This window comes from Chlorocebus sabaeus, chromosome 9, assembly GCF_047675955.1.
Source record: "Chlorocebus sabaeus isolate Y175 chromosome 9, mChlSab1.0.hap1, whole genome shotgun sequence".
NCBI lineage: Eukaryota > Metazoa > Chordata > Mammalia > Primates > Cercopithecidae > Chlorocebus > Chlorocebus sabaeus.
This window is the reverse complement of record NC_132912.1, coordinates 29,994,874-30,011,164: the sequence shown is the minus strand read 5'-3', so window position 1 is coordinate 30,011,164 and position 16,291 is coordinate 29,994,874. Positions and strand designations below refer to the sequence as shown.

Here is a 16,291-nt window from a genome sequence, read left to right as displayed (position 1 = left end):
AAAAAACTTTTGTCCAACAATAGATAAATGGATAAATGTCATATATGTACCATTGAAGATCATTCAGCCTTACAAAGGAGTGAATTCTGTGTGTTGCAACATCAATGAACCTTGAAAACATGCTAAGTGAAATAAGCCAGACATAAAATGAGAAATATTATATGATACCACTTGTCTGAGGTATCCAGAAGAGGTATGTTTGTAAATGGAAAATGGAGTAGAGGTTATCAGGAGCTGAAGGGAATGGGGAGTTATTATTTAATGAATACAGTTTCTGTTTGGGATGATACAAAGTTTCTGGAAATGAATAGTGGTGATGGTTGTACACCATTAATGTACTTACTGCCACTGAAATGTATACTTTAAATGGTTAAACAAAAGTACAGAAAGGTCAGGCATGGTGGTACGCACCTGTAGTCCCAGCTACTCGGGAGGCTGAGGCAGGAGAATCACTTGAACCCAGGAGGAGGAGGCTGCAGTAAGCTGAGATTGCACCAGTGAACTCCAGCCTGGGCAACAGCACGAGACTCCATCTCAAAAAGCAAACAACAAAAAAGGATAGAAAGGTCAATTCTATTTGATTCTATTTGCTCAATTCCTTGCCAAGAGCTTAGGCATCTCTGTTCCCAATACCGTCTTCTGGCCAGGGGTTTGTAAATACATTACCTTGCACCCAAGAAGACTAGACACTCGGACTCTGTGAAGCTGTTTTCGCTGATGCGGTGACCCCTGGGAGGCAGGTTTCAGTGGCCCACCCAGGCTGCCTTGCAGAGGCATTAATATACTCTACAATACCAAATGTCTTCATACGTGTTTCCAAGTTCAATCAAATATGTGTCCATTTTTCTGCCTTCCCTTCTGGGCAAGTGAGTTCTGCTGGGGAATGTGCCTTCTCCACTTGCCGAGAATTCCTTTTAAAATGAGTGAAACGTGGGCCTGAGCAATTCAGCCCTCCTGGCTGGTTTGTACCAGCTTAGAGTACGTCTTTTGTTTCTTTCTACCCTTGACAAGCATGATGGCTTTGCTTTCATGCTGACTTTCATTCCTGTGAAGTTGAAGGTAACAGGCTGTCTGCTGGTGCCATCACAGCCGAGTTTTATTTTAAACTCTAATGGATAGCAATACCATATACCCACATGTGTCCTTACATATTGTTCTAGTTGCATATAGATAATCCTTCCTAATTTCACTTACAATTTAAAAAGGGGTAGCCAAACAGCCCTGGGACACTGCCCCTTTCTGAAAAGGGAAGCCCTGTTTCTCTGTCTGGCTGAGTGTGACCCCCAGTCTTGGGGGATTAAGATACTGAAAATCTTGAGGGATAATCCTAGTTCAAAGAAACATAAAATAAGAAAAAAAAAAGACAATGAAAATCAGTTTCACCTGTGGTTTCTACAATCAGCAAACACCTGTACATTGTAACTATTTTGATCAAATAAAAACTTTGATGTTCTAAAATAACTGTCAGATTTCTGTATAGGTACTAAATGCTCAAAAAGTCCCTGTTGGCTGGGCACAGTGGCTCACGCCTGTAATCCCAGCACTTTGGAAGGCCGAGGCAGGTGGATCACCTGAGGTCAGGAGTTTGAGACCAGCCTGGCCAACATGATGAAACTCTGTCTCTACTAAAAATACAAAAACAATTAGCTGGGTGTGGTAGTGGGCGCCTGTAATCCCAGCTACTCAGGAGGCTGAGGCAGGAGAATCGCTTGAACCCAGGAGGTGGAGGTTGCAGTGAGCCTAGATCATGCCTTTGCACTCCAGCCTGGGTGACAGAGTGAGACTCTGTCTCAAAACAACAACAACAAAAAAGTCCTTGTTTGAACCATATTTGCAAGTTGGAAGTAAAACCACATATGCCTCAGGAAGCATCAGGCTAACTCCGTTTGTCATTTTAGTCTAGATGATTCAGAACAAATGACAATGCTTGGAAATAGTGCTACAATACGGTGAGGATACAGCTGTGTCAAGCAAATGGAGTAGACCCCAATGCATGGGAGCTCCTTTGCTTTTGCCCTCATTCTTCCGAGGGACTTCTTCCTCCCTTTCATGGATATCAGCAAAACAAGAACAACCCTCCCTCATTTCAAATGCATTTTTCCCCTTCCTGCTCACATCACATTTTTCTAGTGCATTGCTTCAGAATCTGACAGCGTGAATTCTGACAGGTTGGCATCTGTTGGTGTTTGATGTTTGGCATTTCTGATGTGATACTGGCTTCATTTTATACAAGAATTTGTATTCAGCGTGGATGTAGCTTCCCAGGGTGGGTTAAAAAAGGGTAGGGCTTTGGACTGAAATCTAACAGTGGGAGGAAACCTTGGGTACACTAGCTCTTTAGCTGACTGTTAGCCCATTTATTAAATAGCAATTATCCTGTATCATTGGTACCAATGTGAATATTAAATCAATTGGGCCATTCCACAGAGTTGGACTAAAGCTACATGAAATGTCACCAGACCTACAGGTTTAATGAGAAGAGCATGTTGTTCCTAAATAACCCAACTAAACACATGTTGGAAGCAACTTGTAAGCTTATATGGGATGAGCTTCCTCATAATGTCAAAGGGGAACTAGGATTGTATTGGATCCTCCATTCCTAAAGCTCATTTATTCCCTTCAGAAAGTAGGACAACTCCATACTCTTTCATTTAGATTCCAAGGCCTTTTTCTTCATAGAAGAATAAGACGTTTCCTAGAATTCTACGTATATTTCTAGATTGTGCAATCATAATTTAAACAAAATAATTAAACCCTTCAAAAACAAGTCTGGCCTGGCCTAGTGGCTCACAACTGTAATCCCAACACTTTGGGAGGCTGAGACCGGAGGATCACTTGAAACCAGGGTTGAAGATCAGCCTGGGCAACATAGTGAGACCCTGCCTATACAAAAATTTAAAAATTAGCCATATGTGGCAGCATGTGCCTGTAGTCCTAGCAACTCTGGAGGCTGAGACAAGAGGATCGCTTGAGCCCAGGAGGTTGAGGCTGTAGTGAGCTAAGATGGTGCCACCACAGTCCAGCCTGGGTAACAGAGGGAGACCTTGTCTCTTATAAAAACAAAAAACAGTAGTATAACATGGGGGATGGAAAGGAGGTATTCCTTCCTATGTCAGAAAGCAGTCCTGTGTGGGATGGTGGCCATGCCATGGGAAACACAGGCCTCATGGTCTCCTCTACCACTACCTACCTCTGAGGAGTATAACCACATCTTCCCGACCCTTTTTGAATTCTCCTTTCATCTACAGCCCTACCACACTGAAAGCACTCAATCTCCTCTGAATTCTCCTCCCATGAGGGGATCGCTGGCAGCTGGAGGTGAGCACAGCTGCAGGTCCTGTTGTCTCTGCCTAGAAGTCGTCATTGTGTGTTTAGGTGGGTGCAGAGCTGTGCACATTAGCACCAACCCTCATGACTCCCGATCTGTGAGGGGGATATTATCAGCTTGGCAACATATGGAAGCCAGGCCCGGATAGCTAGGTTGGCTGAGGATTTGAAATCACTGAATCTTTCAGTGAGTTTATAATATGGTCCCATTCCTCTCTGCTTGGCCAGTTGCCTGCTTGGCATCCTCCAATTAAACTTGGAAGAAGTGGTGAAAGGAAGTGAAGTAATGTCTTAGCCACAGGTACAATGTGTGTCAATATCCAATGGAGGAGATGTAAATGTATCCTATATGCCTCAAAGAATACTCCGAATTTACCATCAGAGGGATATTTTGTCCATAGCATTTTTGCCAAGATTTCCAACACCAAGACTACTCTTCTAAACTGTAAAAGCCAGCTTTTACTGCCCTCTTCACACACAGGTGTCACACACACATGCACATATGCACGCACATGCACTCACAGCCATATGCTCAGATTAAGCTCACATTTCCCGTTACATAAGAATCTTCTCATTAAAGTGTTATCTTGCAGTCTTGTGCTAACTGGGTTCCCTGGCAGAATGGAAGTAGCTCTAAATATCCTGCCTTTTAGGAAATCTTGACCAAACACTTTATGTATTTCAATAGTTTTAAGAAGTCTAAATGCTTTGTTTTAACCTGAAAATGCACATACTATTTGCAGTACTATTACAGAACGAAGGGAGGGAAAGAGGGAGGGGGGGAGGGAAGGAAGGAAGGAAGGAAGGAAGGAAGGAAGGAAGGAAGGAAGGAAGGGAGGGAGGGAGGGAGGGAGGGAGGGAGGGACAATCTTGCTATCCTGTCCATTGCAAATGCTAAATGGAATGGTCCTTCTAAAATTTCTTAATCACCTTCCATCTCTGTAATATTTTTCCCACAAAAAGTAAATGAATATAGAAATAGTAACCCTCCATGTTCTCAGTAAATGAGGGAACTGCTCATTAGTTCTATTTAGTCCCCAGTAATGGAAGCCACCTCCCGTTTGTAGAGTGCCATGATGTTCCAGGTGCTTTGTGTTTCTCTCATTCATTCTCACACAAACTTCATGGAGGGGGCAGCATAAGAACAGCTAATGCTTATAGAATGTTGGCTCTGTACTAAATGGTTTCACCAAATATCTAATTCTCATAACCAGACTGTGGATCATTATCATGTAAGGAACTGAGGCTGAGACATGAGGTCATTTGCTTGAAGACACACAATGAATGGCAGCATTGAGATCCAACCCAAATCTGTCTGACCCCAAAGCCTGCGTACTTCTTCCTTTTCCAGGTTATGTTACCTCCTGATAAACAGGGAAATTGGGAAGCACTTTATTGTGAATACATTCAGCTCCCCAAATGGGGCCATCAATCACTTTGTAGTTCTTGAGATCTACATGGCGAGTGACCAGGTGTTCCCAAGAGAACCTGTCCCTGTAAAGTGAATGTTAGTTAGTACTGGTCATGCCCCATGGCTCTCAAACTTTGGTGCACATTAGAATCAAAGAAATTGTGGCTGGGTGCGGTGGTTCACGCCTGTAATCCCAGCACTTCAGGAGACCGAGGTGGACACAGGAGTTCGAAATCAGCCTGGTCAATATAGGGAAACCCTGTCTCTACTAAAAATACAAAAACTAGCCAGGTGTGGTGGCAGGCACCTGTAATCTCATCTACTCGGAGGCTGAGGCAGGAGAATCTCTTGGAGGCGAAGGTTGCAGTGAGCTGAGATCGCGCCATTGCACTCCAGCCTGGTTGGCAGAGTGAGACTCTGTCTCAAAAAAAAAAACAAAACAGAAATTGTTTAAGATTTGTGGGCCCTACCTCTAGCTTCCTAACCAATAATAACAGCCAACCAGTACTTCTTTTTCTTTTCAAATGATCCATAAATTTACTGATTTATAATTTCATAGATTTAGACTATGATATTTCCAGTCTTAGTTTATTTTGTGAGTAACCATTGTCATCAGATGTCTTCTATTAAAAACTTGCAATCAGGTGTGATGAATGAGATCTTTATGGATATACAAATGCTGCAGGAAGGCATAGACTTATATTGAGATACAGTAGACGTCGTGTCTAATATAGCATAGAACATAAGATAAATCATGTAATCTGGAAAATGGGGATGTTACGTAAATACACATTACTGAAGAACAGAGAGTGTTAATTATGAACTAAAGGAATTTCATGGCCTCTCATCTTTTTCTTTCATTTCTTAGCTTCAGATGGCTTCTAATTTACATGCCTCTAATTTATATCCCTCTCCCCTCCTCCCTTCTTCCCGGCCCTGCCCTGCCCTTCCTTCTTTCCTTCCTTCCAGAATAGTATTACGAACAGCACGTGCCTTTTCAGGTTTTCTAAAAAAGCATTTAGACTTAAAACTATTGAAATACCATAAAGTGTTCCGTCAAGATTTCCTGAGGTTAGGATTATAATCTCAGGTGAACAGAGTATTGAGTGAATGGAGCTTATAATATTAACCTCTGTTCACCCGCCTTTATGAGGAAGAGGAGCATATTTTGTTTTCCGAAAGCGATAATGTATTAGTGTCAGAATTCCTTTTTATTGTGTCATATCAATGTAGTTAGTGTTTCAGATCTACACGTAACAAACTTGTCTTTTAACTTTACTTACTTATTTATTTATTTATTTATTTTTGAGACAGAACCTCACTCTGTCTCCCAGGCTGGAGTTCAGCGGCGTGATCTCGGCTCACTGCAACCTCTGCCCCCCAGGTTCAAGCAATTCTCCTGCCTCAGCCTCCAGAGTAGCTGGACTAATTTTTGTATTTTTAGTAGAGACTGGATTTCACCATGTTGTCTAGGCTGGTCGCTAACTCCTGACCTTAGCTGATCTGCCCACCTCGGCCTCCCAAAGTGCTGGGAATACAGCTGTGAGCCATGGCACCTGGCCTTAACTTTTAAGTATATTTTCTTAAACATAGTCATTAAGCCCTTAAAATTGTACATCACGTGGCTTGAAATCAGATTTACCATCCTGCAATGACTTCAGCATTAGAAGATGTTTGTCCTCACAGTCCGCAGTCTGTCACAATTTCCAGAGGTTTCCCGCGTGCTAGTGCCTCGCTGATACTACACTTCACTGGGAAGGGAGCCGGGAAAAGTAAAAACAACAATAATGATAATATTAGGACAATTTGTCATGTGAGGTCACAGCAAACAATTAGAAGAACTAGGAAATGTTCTTCTACATTTTTATTAATACTTTAGGTCGGGGCGTGGTGGTTCATGCCTGTAATTCCAGCACTTTGGGAGGCCGAGGCAAATGGATCACTTGAGGCCAGGAGTTCAAGACGAGCCTGGCCAATTACGGTGAAACCTGATCCCTACTAAAAACACAAAAATTAGCCAGACGTGGTGGCGCATGCCTGTAATCCCAGCTACTCGGGAGGCTGAGGCAGGATAATTGCGTGAACTTGGGAGGGGGAGGTTGCAGTGATCCCAGATCATGCCACTGCACTTCAGCCTGGGCGATTTTTTTGAGACTCTGTCTCAAAAAAAAAAAAAAAAAAAAAAAAAAAACTGTATTGATACTTTAATATATAAAATCCACCATAACCCCATATTTAGATGTGCCTACTGATAAACAGGCCCCCGGAAAATAAATAGGTAGTCCCTGACCCCAAATAAGGTAGTACTGCTTTAAAAAGGTATTGGTTTTGTTTCTGAATAGCGTTTGTTCCAAGATGTATAAAACTATGCCTCCGGCATATGCTGTAGCTGCAGGGAAAAAAGGTTGGGGTGGATTTAATGCTACATCTGTGACCAGTTAGTTATAGCAACCTACAGGTATTTGGTGGTTTCAACAAAAGTTCTAATACACATTCCAGGCATCCAGAACTATCTGGAAGACTGTAAAAAGATGCGGACAAATAATTCATACATCCACTAATTTGAGAAAACTAAAAAGTGCACGTAGTTCCCTGCTGACTTGAAAGTAGTGCTCAATTCATTCTTTTACAAGGAAGTTGCTGTGGGTACCCACGCAAGAATGGAGCCTCTAGGGATGGCAAGTGCAGATGACACAGGACATCCTGCTGGACCTTATCAGCACCGACTGGGAAAAATGCATTAAATTAGCAGGGCAGGGCGGGAGGGGGTCGGAGAAAGGAAACATTGCAACTGTTACCAGGGCCTCAGAGACACTGACCAATTGTTCCAGCTAGATAAGACACTGGCTTTGGACTTTCACAGTTATTTTTCAACTGTGGCTGATAAGCTGACTTTAATTTGATTTATTTTCTTTTCTCGGACTTGTATTTCATATTTATGGGTGGCCTTCCTACAAACCACTAATTATCCTCTGTAGTCGCTCTTATTTGCACGGTTTGATTGATTTGCTTTAGAAGTTTTGATTTTTGTGGGATTAAACAAAACACACAAATAGCATGCCATCTGCTTGATATACATGTCATTCAGGTCCATAAGAGGCTAACCAATGAGTTTTGGGATGGTTAGCTGGGTTTAAGTTAGAACACAGAAAAAGCAGAAATAAAACTCCCAACAGATTTAAAACAAATTGACAAAGAATTCAAGAGAGCCTAGACATTTTCTAACATTTTCTGGCCATTTTCTTTTTCTTCAGACAGGGTCTCACTCTGTTGCCCAGGTTGGAGTGCATTGGTGTAATCACAGCTCACTGCAACCTTGACATCCCAGGCTCAAGCGATCCTCCTTCCTTGGCCTCTTGAGTAGCTGGGACTACAGGTGCATGCTACCATGCCTATAGGCACATCTAAATATGGGGTTGTGGTGGATTTTATATATTAAAGAATTAATGCAGTGTTTTTGGGGGGTTTTTCTAGTTGTTGTTTATTTGAGACAGAGTCGCGCTCTGTCGCCCAGGCTGGAGTGCAGTGGTGTGATCTCAGCTCATGGCAACCTCTGACTCCCGGGTTGAAGCCATTCTCCTGCCTCAGAATTAACAGTGGCTAATTTTTTTTTTTTTTTTTTTTTTTTTTTTGTAAATTTTCTGTAGAGATGAGGGTTTTTCTATGTTGCCCAGACTGGTCTCGAACTCCTGGGCTCAAGCAATCCTCCTGCTTCATCCTCCCAAAGTGTTGGGATTACACGTATGAGCCACTGCGCCTGGCTGTTCTGGTCATTTTGCCTCATTCCTTTGGTCACTCCCAGTTCTCAGCTAATGCTTTGGCCCTCACTCTTATGGTGAAGAGTCCCCACTCAGGATTTCCACAATGTGAGCTGAAGGGACCATTTCTACTTCAGAGGTATTCAAAAATTCTATTCAACAACATGTTTCATCTACCTGTCCAAAGGTATGGTGCTAGGCTGTGGTCAACGGAGAAGTTGATTTGTGCCTGGGTCGTAGTTTATAAAAGTGACTAAGTGACATCTGAGAGGCCGATGCTATTGAAAGCAAAGATTAAAGTTACTCACAGTTGACCTATAAACAAGAGGCATCTCAGGCCATGCAAAGCCTGGGGTAAGCACCAGTACTGGTCAGGAGGCAGAAAGGAGTCAGAAGGCCTTGGCCACAGCCATTACTGGGATTTTCACAGGAAAGGCAAGGAGAGACAAGGGAAAGAGCCAGTAAATGGCCGGTTGGAATAATTCCAGTGGCTTTGGGACACTGTTATCCCTAGTTGTCTGGGACCTGGCCCTGGGTTGATTCAGGGCTGGGAAAATATTGGCTTGCGTGAAAGAGTCAGATAAGGAGGTGGTTGAGAGAGCAGGCTCTGGATCACAGGGGAGGTGTGAGTAACCTTGGCTGTTAGTTTGGTCCTATGATTAATGAAGGCCAAATAAACAAACTAAGTCTAAACTAAGAAAACACAGTTAGGGCAGGGATGAACAGTGTCTTCTAACAGGTATTCGGAATCCAGTAGCTGAACCGAGTATCATGTAAGCAAATCCAAGATATACCCTGATAAATGCAGTACTGCACCAGCAGCTTCAATGTGTAATGGGAGTTTGAGGGAGGCAGGTGACTAATGAAATGGAAAGTTTTCTTTCATGGGAGATTTACATCTTTTTTTTTCCGAGACAGAGTTTTGCTCTTTCATCTAGGCTGGAGTGAAGTGGCACAGCCTTGGCTCACTGCAACCTCTGCTTCCTGGGTTCAAGAGATTCTCCTGCCTCAGTCTCCCAAGTAGCTGGGATTATAGACACCCACCACCATGCCCGGCTAATGTTTTGTATTTTTAGTAGAGATGGGGTTTTGCCATGTTGGCCAGGCTGGTCTCGAACTCCTGACCTCAAGTGATCCACCTGCCTCAGCCTCCCAAAGTGCTAGGATTACAGGCGTGAGCCATCGTGCCCAGCCGTACATCCTCTTTTACACTTAACTAGAAGAACTACCACCATGCACTGCATAATACTTCAGCCAACCATGGACCACATCTACGGTGGTGGTCTCATAAGATTATAATAGTGTATTTTTATTGTACCTTTTCTATGTTTAGGTACACAAATAACACTGTGTTACAACTGCCTGCAATATTGAGTAGAATCACTTGCTGCATGGTTTGCAGCCTAGGAGCGTGTAGCCTAGGTATGTAGTAGGCTACACCACCTAGGTTTGTGTAAGTGCACTCTAGGATGTTTGCACAACAATAAAATCATCTACCGCCACAATTCTCAGAATGTATTCTCATCATTAAGTGTGCAGGACTGTACTTCAAAACCATATAACCCTGCTAATAAGTGCTACCCTTTTGTACATGGAAGGACGTAAGTCAAGGCCTAGCCCAGTGGCTGGTACATAAGAAACATTAAAACAAAGGTAGTTCTCAGCCAGTTGCGGTGGCTCAGGTCTGTAATCCCAGCACTTTGGGAGGCCAAAGTGGGAGGATCACCTGAGGTCAGGAGTTTGAGACCAGCCTGGCCAATATGGTGAAGCCCTGTCTCTACTGAAAATACAAAAAATTAGCTGGGTGTGGTGGCACACGCCTGTAAACCCAGCTACTAGGGAGGCTGAGGCAGGAGGATCGTGTGATCCTGGGAGGTGGAGGTTGCAGTGAGCCAAGATTGTGCCACTGCACTCCAGCCTGGGCAACAGAGCAAGACCTTGTCTCAAAAAAAAAAAAAAAAAAGTAGTTCTCATCTCTCCTTCCCACCTTGATGTCATTTTTGTATTGCTAGACATCACTGACTTAATAAAAGCCTGATACACCATTCTCTCCCCAAATGGAAGCATTCTTTTCACAATTAATGTAGTTCATAGTTATTCGCATAGTTCTTTTTTTTTTTTTTTTTTTTTTTTGAGACAGAGTCTTGCTGTTTTGCCCAGGTTGGAGTGCAGTGGCATGATCATGGCTCACTGCAGCCTTGAACTCTTAGGCCTAAGCAATCTTCCCACCTCAGCCTCCTGAGTAACCAAAACCATAGGCATGTACCACTATACCTGGCTATTTATTTTTATTTTTTAGTTTTTTGGAAACAGGGTCTCACTCCGTTGCCCAGGCTGGAGTGCAGTGATGCCATCTTGGCTCACTGCAACCTCTGCCCCCTGGATTCAAGTGATTCTTGTGCCTCAACCTCCCGAGTAGCTGGGACTACAAGCATGTATTTTTTAGTAGAGAAGGGATTTCACCATGTTGGCCAGGCTGGTCTCAGACTCCTGACCACAAGTGATCTGCCTGCCTCGGTCTCTCAAAGTGCTGCAATTACAGGTGTGAGCCACGGAGCCCAGCCTATTTCCCATTTTAAAAACAAAAAGTCATATGGGGTTAAAAAAATGCTTGGGTTAATTTTGATTCATTCTTGATTAGCAGGTGTGGAATGGTGGGAGAGGCAGCTCAGGGGGTGCCCACGTCTGGACCACTCCGGTGCTGGCCATACGCCTGTCTGCTTGAAGTCACATTGGCATCCCCCCGGTACCAGCGGGATCCCTGACAGCCACTGCCATTCCTTGGAGGGCACAATGAAATCACCTAACAACACAATCCTCAGAACATATTCTCATCATTAAGTGTGCATGCTTGTGCTTCAAAACCATACAACCCTGCTAATAAGTGCTACCCTTTTGTACATGGACGGACATAAGTCAAGGCCCACTCAAGGGGTTTCCTTACGAATTTGGCAAAAAAATTTATAAACTGCAGGCAGGGGGAAGGTTGGAATGTCTGTCTACCCTAGTAAGTAGCAGCTCTTTGCTACGGTGAGCATGACAGAGAAGTTGTTTTCCATTCATATGTGGCTTTATGTGAGAACAAGCTGACATGAGGAGAGCAATCAATTAGAAATGATTTTTCTCATGCAGTAACTATGCAGATTCAATCTCCTCACCGTGGAGGTATAGGATTGAAAAACTGTCACTCTCCTCTTGGTCCCCAGCGTTGTAGGTTTTGTTTCAGTTAGTGTCAAATCTTCTAAGCCAACAGTAAACATCGAAGGCACTTGATTCGTGAAGGACGTTGTTATGTGACTCCCCATCATCATACAATGATGTCGACGGCTGCTGTCTTTGCACTGTATACTATGTGTCAATCAATCCATTCCTCTCTTGACACACATCATTTCTATTTATTGTGCTCCATCCCTGCTTCGCACACTGTACTGTATGTGAGAATCACCTGGGCATTTCCTTAAAGTACACATTCCAGGATCTCAATGGTAGAACTTAGAAATTCTGATTGCATTGGTTTGATGAGGTCCAGGAATTTGGCCTTTAGTCAACTCTCCCTCCCCCAGTCGGTCCTGGTGTAGGTGGTCCATGGAGCAGACTTTGAGAAACAGATTTCTAGTTCTTGGTTACAAATAATTATGCAGGGCTGGGCATGGTAGCTCTTGCCTCTAATCCCACTACTTTGGGAGGCCAAGGTGGTAACTTTGCTTGAGCCCAGGAGTTCAAGACCAGACTGGGCAACACAGGGAGAGCCCATCTCTACAGAAGATACAAAAATTATCTGGGCATGGTGGTGTGTGTCTATAGTCCCAGTTACTTAGGAGGCTGAGGGAGGAAGATGGCTTGAGCCCAGGAGGTCAAGGCTGCAGTGAGCTGTGATCATACCACTTCCCTCCAGCCTCAATGACAACGTGAGAGCTCATGTCAAAAAAAATATATATATGTAGTTTAGTCTGTGAATTAATATAAAGCATAGCAATAACTACAAACAAGTTTTATTAGCACTTGTTGACATAAAATCTTTTCTAGATTTTTTTCAATTTGACATCTTTTTATTTATTTATTTCATACACATTAGATGTAGATATTTTCAGGATCCATGTAATAATTTGACAAATTCATATAATCAAATCAGGGTAATAGGGACATCCATCACTTTAAATATTTATCTTTTCTTTATGCTAAGGACATTCAAAGTATTCTCTTCCAGCTATTTTGAAATGAACAATTGGTTAATGTTAACATAGATACCTACTGATGTATCAAATGCCAGGTCTTAATTCTTCTAAGTGTGTATTTGTACCCATTAATCAGTTTCTCTTTATCCAAACCCTTCTCGGCCTCTGGTACCCAACAATCTACTCTCTATCCTCACGAGATCCTTGACAGTTTCCATGTAACCACCATTGCCCGACTTTCTAAAACAAGCCAACAAAAGAGACCTCAAGGTTTTATCGGGAATGTGGGGCTTTGGCTGGGCACGGTGGCTCACGCCTGTGATCCCAGCACCTTGGGAGGACGAGGTGGGTGGATCACGAGGTCAGGAGTTCGAGACCAGCCTGACCAATATGGTGAAACCCCATCTCTACTAAAAATACAAAAATTATCCGGGCGCGGTGGTGCGTGCCTGTAATTCCAGCTATTCAGGAGGCCGAGGCAGGAGAACTGCTTGAACCTGGGAGGTGGAGGTTGCAGTGAGCCGAAATTGCGCCACTGCACTCCAGAAGAGAATGTGGGGTTTTTTTGGTCAATGGGTACAAAGTTTCATTTAGGAGGAATAAGTTCTGGTGTTCTATCACACAGAAGGGTAACTGCAGCTAAGAAGTGTATCGTATATTTCAAAATTGCTAGAAAAGAGGATTTCGAATTTTCTCAACACAAAGAAATGGTAAATGTATAAGGTGATGGTGTATTAGTCCTTCCATTGCTTATAACAGAATACCTGCAGGTGGGTCATTTATAGAGAAAAGAAATTTCTTGCAGTTACAGAAATTTATTTCTTACAGCTGAGAAGTCCAAGGTCAAGGGGCTGCCTCAGGTAAGAGCTTTCTTGCAGGTGGGGGCTCTGCAGAGTCAACCTAACCTATAGGGCATCACATGGTGAGGGGCTGAGCGTGCTCACGTGCTAGCTCATGTTTCTCTTCTTCTTATAAAGCCATCAGTTCCCCGCCATGATAACCCATTAATCCATTAATCTATTAATCCATGAATAGATTAATCCATTCATGAAGGCAGAACCTTCATGATCCAATGATCTCTTAAAGATCCCATTTCTTGGGCCAGGTGCAGTGGCTCATGCCTGTAATCCCAGCACTTTGGGAGGCTGAGGCAGGCAGATCACGAGGTCAGGAGTTCGAGACCAGCCTGGCCAACATGGTGAAAATCCATCTCTACTAAAAATGCAAAACCTCTCTGGGCGCGATGGCGCTTGTCTGTAATCCCAGCTATTCAGGAGGCTGAGGCAGGAGAATTGTTTGAACCCTGGGCACAGAGGTTGTAGTGAGCCGAGATGGCAACACTGCACTCCAGGCTGGGCGATAGAGCAAGATTCTGTCTTGAAAAAAAAAAAAATCCCATCTCTCGACACTGCCACATTGGGGATTAAGTTTCAACATGAGTTTTGGAGGAAACAAATATTCAAACTATAGAAGATGGATATGCTAAACACCCTGATTTAACTATTACACAATGTATATAAGTATCAAAACATCACACTGTACCCCATAAATATGTACAATTATTATATGTCAATGAAGACAACAAATTAATTTTTTTAAAAAAAGAGCATTAATCTTTTAAAAAATGAGAACTGGTAGTGTCTTTACAGACTAAGAAAAACAAAATCAATATCTAAATCAGTTAAAGGAAACCTTACAGAGAAGGGCCCTAAAGTAGGGAGGGAGGAGGGTTGCTCTAGGTCCTTGAACAGGCAGTAAGTTAGAGAAACAAGATCTTGGCTTTTATTTTTTTTTCTTTCTTTAAGCAGGCTGTTAAGCATTATTTCTCTGGTTACTGCACATCTGCCCAATGACTCAATAATCCAAGTTCCTTCCTGAGTCTGTGAAATCCCTTCTCCAGGACTCAAGAAAGGCGGGGACATTGGGCATCCGGGGCTGGCTCCTGGCACATGCTCCCAGGACTGTGCCAGACTTGTAACAGTTTCATGTTAAATGCTGTTTTCAATCAGAGTTTATATTTTACATCACATAAGCGATAGGTATTTTTTTTCCTGTGTTTATATCTCCCAAGATCAAGTAGGCAGAAGCAAGAGACCCAAAATTGCAGGAAAGTGGGAGTGGGTAGGGATAACGGGCAGGAGGTTACGCTCACGTCTTGCCCACCATCCCTTGTCCATGTACTGGCGACTGGTGTGGAAACTGGTCCAGTGGATTTTCCTCACTACCTTTTATCTTTATTTTCTTCCTACATTTATAATTAATCACCTGTTCATACTTATGCATCTTTTCAACCTTACTCTCTGATATGGTTTGACTCTGTGTCCCCACCCAAATCTCACCTTGGGTTGTAATAGTCCTTATGTGTTGTGGGAGGGACCCAGTGGGAGGTAATTGAATCATGGGGGCAGGTTTTTCCCATGCTGTTCTCGTGATAGTGAATAAGTCTCATGAGATCTGATGGTTTTATAAAGGGGAGTTCTCCTGCACATGCCCTCTTGCCTGCTGCCATGTAAGACGTGTGTTTGCTTCTCTTTTGCCTTCCACCATGACTGTGATGCTCCCACCATGATTGTGATGCCTCCCCAGCCATGTGAAACTGTGAGTCCATTAAAGCTCTTTCCTTAATAAATTACCCAGTCTTGGGTATGTCTTTATTAGCAGCATGGGAACAGACGAAAACACCCTCTTTCCTGTTTGTTAATTCTATTCCCAGATCTTTAGAAAAACTTTCCACCTTTCTACTTGCCCCTCTCCCCACATCCCCAGCCTCACCACCATCTTCTCTTCCCATCTTTTCATTCTATTTCTTCATTTGAAATGGTTTTAGTCATGCCAGGAAAACATTAGAGCAGGGCTAGGGATACATCAGTACTGAGGAAAGACGGAAGCCAAACATTTTGAAATGAGGATGTTAGGATAAAGAGCAGGGTCAAGAAACCACAAGCATCTTGAAATTGTGAAGTCATCTTCTCTAGAATCTCCAGTATTTCAATCCCATTACATTCCCCTAATCGAATCTGCCTTTGCCAGCCTTTCTGCTGAAATACAATTTCTTATTAAACTTGATTTGGTTTGGTTTAGCTTAGTTCCTAGCATTGAATCAGCATTGTTTTCTGATTTACTGCAACTCTTCTCTGCTTTTTTTGCAACTCTGCGGCACTTAGGTACATTATAAAACTTCCATGGGGTTGACCCAGAAACCCAACAATATGACATTGTTCTATGGGAAAACACATCCTAATATCAATTCACTGGCTGATAAATGTTCTAGCAGGAATACTTGGCTCCCTAGGTGTCTGCACCATGCTGGGCACATAGAGGTGCTCCACCCCAGCACAAAGTTATCTCATTGAGTTGGCAAATTGAATAAGTCACTGAAGCAATCCATCACTGAATGATGCTTTTTTGACAAGAATATCACTGCTGTTAATAACTGTGACTCCCCAGAAAAAAAAAAAAAAAAGAAAAAAAAAACTTCTGCATTTCCTTTTTTATCTTTTAAATTTTGGTGAATCCTATTTCCCCAGCCTTTGTGTCTCCCTCTAGCCACAACCCACTTGTCCTTCAAAGTCTTCCCTGGTGGCTCCAACCCAAATAGCAGTAGCAGTGCAAGTGCTAAT

The 16,291-nt window shown here is 43.0% G+C and overlaps 1 long non-coding RNA gene across 2 annotated transcripts in view; it reads right to left on the bottom strand.

Moving 5' to 3' along the window:
- LOC103238069 (uncharacterized) overlaps window positions 1-16,291 on the bottom strand; it is a 32,190-nt gene that overhangs the window by 11,901 nt on the left and 3,998 nt on the right. For both annotated transcript variants that reach the window (XR_012093902.1, XR_005235184.2), the window contains exons 2-3: window positions 6,381-6,489; window positions 412-533 (exon numbers count right to left, since the gene is read on the bottom strand). This is a non-coding gene — a long non-coding RNA (uncharacterized lncRNA). The remainder of the gene's footprint in view (window positions 1-411; window positions 534-6,380; window positions 6,490-16,291) is intronic.